At 35.3% G+C, this 4665-nt stretch overlaps 1 protein-coding gene across 1 annotated transcript in view; it reads right to left on the reverse strand.

Annotated features, from left to right (window-relative positions):
- LOC107490598 (pentatricopeptide repeat-containing protein At1g05600) overlaps positions 1 to 2840 on the reverse strand; it is a 7747-nt gene extending 4907 nt beyond the window's left edge. Inside the window, exons 1-3 of the mRNA XM_016111380.3 lie at positions 2678 to 2840; positions 2366 to 2550; positions 1141 to 1286 (exon numbers count right to left, since the gene is read on the reverse strand). The gene's annotated coding sequence lies outside the window, so the exon portion shown is untranslated. The remainder of the gene's footprint in view (positions 1 to 1140; positions 1287 to 2365; positions 2551 to 2677) is intronic.
- Between the last annotated feature and the right edge of the window lie 1825 nt (positions 2841 to 4665).

Genomic DNA, 4665 nt, shown 5'->3' on the forward strand with positions numbered 1-4665 from the left:
TGTAAGTTCAGTCTGAGAAGGGAAAACTCCAATATATATGTGAAAATTGGAGAGAACATCCTACGAAAAGTTAAAAGTTTTAAGTATCTTGGGTGCATCATACAGGATAATGGAGAGATTGAACATGATGTAAATCATAGGATCCAAGCAGGTTGGTCAAAATGGCGGAGTGCATCTGGTTTTATATGCGACAAAAAAGTGCCTTTAAAACTTAAAGGTAAATTCTATCGCACCGCTATAAGACCGGCGATGCTGTATGGTACGGAGTGTTGGGCGGCTAAAGGGGAGCACGAACATAAGCTGAGTGTGGCAGAGATGAAGATGTTGAGATGGATGAGTGGTCATACGCGATTGGATAAAATAAGGAATGAAGATATAAGGGAGAGAGTTGGAGTAGCACCCATTGTGGAAAAGATGGTTGAATCGCGTCTCAGGTGGTTTGGACATGTGAGAAGAAGACCGATAGAACATCCAGTCAGGAGGGTGGATGAGATGGAAGATGGACAAAGGGCGAAAGGCAGAGGAAGACCTAAGAAGACCATCCATGAGGTGGTCAGACGAGATCTACATGTAAACGGTCTCACTGTAGACATGATACATGACATAGCACAATGGCGTCGTTTGATTCATGTAGCCGACCCCACTTAGTGGGACAAGGCTTTGTTGTTGTTGTTGTTGATTGATCTATAAAATTACTTAAACTATGCTACTGAATATATACTATATAGAAATGTACCCAGAAGACAGAGATTAGAATCACAGCAACAGAGAAAAATTTACTCATCACCAAACCTGAAAGATGAGACATAATTAATGTGCTTTCATCAATTATGATGGAGCACAGTTACAGCTTTATGTAGGTCCTCTAATGTTCTTCATATATATGGCTATGGCATACAAATTATTAAAATATTTTTTGATACATCTGAAAGTATGGAATACCACATTGGCTATATCCAAAAAGCTAATTAAGGTTCCAGAATGTTAATTAGATCATTCTTTCATAAAGCAACAGGGTTTCTTCACTTATGCCAAGTCCAAATAAAAGATGAAAAGTAAATCAAAGGAGGCACCAGGCAAATTCACATTCGATATTATATTGATCTAAGCAACTGATAATCAACAATGATAAGGAAATACCTTTGCTAATTCCTTTATCCATAATGAGTGCAGCTGCTTAGGGGTGCTTGCAGTTCCAAGAATACCATCCTTTTTAGGTTTTCCCACATTTCTAAGTGCAGAAAAACAACCTATACTTTCTTCTTCCCTCAATGAACTATAAATTCCTGAAAGTTAACGCACATATCTCACTTACAACTACTAATCTCTAAAATCAGCCGAAGAAACAAATCTTCTCACTTTTTAAGAAGATTTTATTTTATATCATAATGCTGCAGGGTTTAATCATCCAGCTGAATCGAATAAAGTTTAAAAATAAATAAATTCAATTCACAGAGGAAGAGAAAAAAAAATAACGAATATTTGGATTAAATAAAACAAGACACACAAAACTATGTACCAGAAAGAGAAAGGATAACTAATAGAACATGAAGAATGAGAACGCAAAACTTTGTTACTGAAGGAGACGGTGTTCATTGCGGTGCCGGCAGCAGAGTTCGCAGTCGGCGGCAAAGGATGCTGGTGGGTAGAACAACGTGAGGAGAGAAAGAAAAAGGTTGGGGAGATAGAGAGATTACATAGCAACAGCAACGGCAGAGAGAGAACGCATAGTGGCTGCTGGTGTATGATGGAGTGATTAGGTCGCCGTTGGTTTCTGCCGTTCTGGGCTATGTAACCAAGGTTGCAAAAACCAAACCGGCCATTGAACTGGTCGAGTGACTGGTTCAATGGTTCAAAGGTCCAACCAAAGTCAAAACTAGTTTAATTAAATATGCAATAAATTTATTAAAATTCAATATATAATTTCAGATATTCAAATTCAATCGTTTCTAAACTAATTTCAAAGTTTCACAATGTCTATAATTTATCATTAAAAGTTTACAAAATAAAAAATTTCTAAACCTGCTGAATGCATATAACCATATTTAGTTTTTAGGATTCTAATCCATTAATCAGCATCCAAACTAAACTGAAAATACATCAACAACAAAAACTAAATTGAATCCAATTCCAAACTCAGAATTCAAATTAAATTGAATTCTAATTGAATTTAGAATCACGCTAGCATTCAACAAATTAAATAAATAATCCAATTCTAAACTCAGAATACGAACTCAGCTCAGAATATTAAAATTAATTGAAAAAAAAAGATGAACCCAAAATTAATTTAAGAGTAATTGAAGAATCCACGGCGACGATATAGGAAGTCAGGGAAGAACGACAAGGTTAGAGGCGAGGAGCTTACCGTCGACGACGTCCAAGAAGCAAACAGCGACATCACTCGCGGCGCAGAACAGAAAGGCAATTTGGGTGGCGAACCCGCGACAGAGACGAAGTAGACCAACCGTGAAGTAGCAAGGAGAGGGACGCGGGTGAGGTGACCGACGCTGGTTGGGTCAACGACGGCGACAACGACCGAGAGAAGAAGCACTGAAGAAGCATTGAAGATTGAAGAATAAATCAATAAAATTTTTAAAAATAAAACTGACGAAGCACTGAAGCAAGCAAGCAAGCAGCAAGCAGTGGCTAGTGAGGGAGGAGGCCGAGGAGTGCTTACCGTAGAGGTGAGCAACAGCGAGGTGACCGAAGAGGCGACCGACAAGATGACCGACGTGCGACGGTGAAGTGGCGATGTGTCCGAACAGAGATTCTACGGCGAGGAGAAGAGGGCGAATGGCAGCTGGTGGTGGGGGCTGCAGCCGTTGTCTTTGATAGGGTTTAGCAAGGTTAAGTTTGGTTTGTGAGGCAATTTTATTTTAAAAAAATTTTGCCAAATAATTTTTGGTGAAAACTTAGGTGAAGTAAATTTTACATCAAATTGATATTTAAGAACTGTTATAAAAATTTAGTCAAATATTTGAAGTTAAATTTTAAGTATCAACTTCATGTAAAATTAACACTATACTTAAATTTGTACCATAATTTTTTGTTTCAACTAAATTGACTAGTTGACCGATTCCAACCTGATTGAAAGTATCAATTTCTCTATCAAAACTTAAGAAATAACTAACAATTTTGACAAAAAATAAAAGTAATAACTAAAATTAATAAAAAAAATTCATTATCAGATAAAATATATTTTTTATTTTTTTAATTTTACTTTTACAAAAAAAATTTAACTTTAATCCTTAATCCATTTAATACCACAACCCCAACTCTTTACTGTCAATCTTCCTTCACGGCAAACACTCAAAACTCTTTCACCTCTTTCTTCTCATCTTCTACTGTTTCTTCTTTTTTCATCTTTTACTTCTTCATCTTTACCTTCCTATTTCATTTTTTCAAAATTCTTTTTGATTTAATCTCTTAAGAGGAATAAAACCAAGAAAAGTAGAAAAAATTTATAAAAAAAGAAGAAACATATTAATGACGTTGTCTAATAAAAAATTGGTTTTAGATGTATTTTTGTTCATGATTCAATCTTGTATGTGTACTTGTTTTCGAACTGAGTTTATGTGTCGCAATCATTATGGTAAATATCGGTTCATTTGTCAATTAATTGTGTCGCAATTGTTATGTAATTTCGTTTCATTTTTGAGTTAATTGTGTCGCAATCCATTATGCAATTTTAGTTCATTTTTTAGTTAATTGTGTCTCAAGCACGATATAATTTTAGTTCATTAAATTAAGGTGCATTTGGACTTATTGTCTTACGCAATTCAAAACTCTTTCTCCTCACCTTCTACTGTAATAACAACAATAACAGAAGAAACAAAATAATGACGATGAAGAGAAAACATGCGAAAGAGAAGGAGAAGGAAAAGGAGAGGAGGAGCATGAAGAGAAGGAGGAGAAAGAGAAGGAGGAACGTGAAAAAGAAGAAAAAGACAATGACGACGACGATAACGTAAAACTCCGCGCGTGAACGTAAATGACTTGGTTGGAAGAATGATGTGGCGCGTGTAATCACGCTCTTTTTAATGAGAGTAGTTTTTGTTGGTGTTGGATCTATTTGGTTGGACCTGGATGGCAATATTGCTTATTTGCTTGGATGTGTAGCAAATCTGAAAATCTCTACATCCAAACAAAATACTTAACCAAGTTGTTATAACCATTTTTCAAATTATGCGTCTTCTTCTCCCTCTCCGTTTCCTCCTCCTCCTCTTCCTCTTTCTTTTTTTTTTTAAATTTGCACACGTAGGTTCTTCTTTTTCTCTTTCGTATCGTCATCACCAACAACACCAATATTTTGCTAACATTTTGGCTCTGATTTTTTCTGATGCAATTATTAAATAATTTTGGTTTATTTTTTAGTTTATTTCGATTCATTTGTGTGTTAATTGATGTTCACTTGATGCTGCTGATAAGTATTGACCAAATCTTTTATTCTTTAAGTAATTTCGATTAATTTCTTAGTTTATTTGAGGTTCATTTGGATGCTAAAAGATTTGGTCAATACTTATCAGCAGCATCAAGTGGACCTCAATTAACACACAAATAAACTAAAATTAGTTTAATTTTGAACAGGTAGTCAAAAAGACTCAATTATCAACAAAAATACATCTAATCCATTTCTGGATCCAAATGAACCTCAATTAAACTAAG

This window comes from Arachis duranensis, chromosome 5 (assembly GCF_000817695.3).
Source record: "Arachis duranensis cultivar V14167 chromosome 5, aradu.V14167.gnm2.J7QH, whole genome shotgun sequence".
NCBI lineage: Eukaryota > Viridiplantae > Streptophyta > Magnoliopsida > Fabales > Fabaceae > Arachis > Arachis duranensis.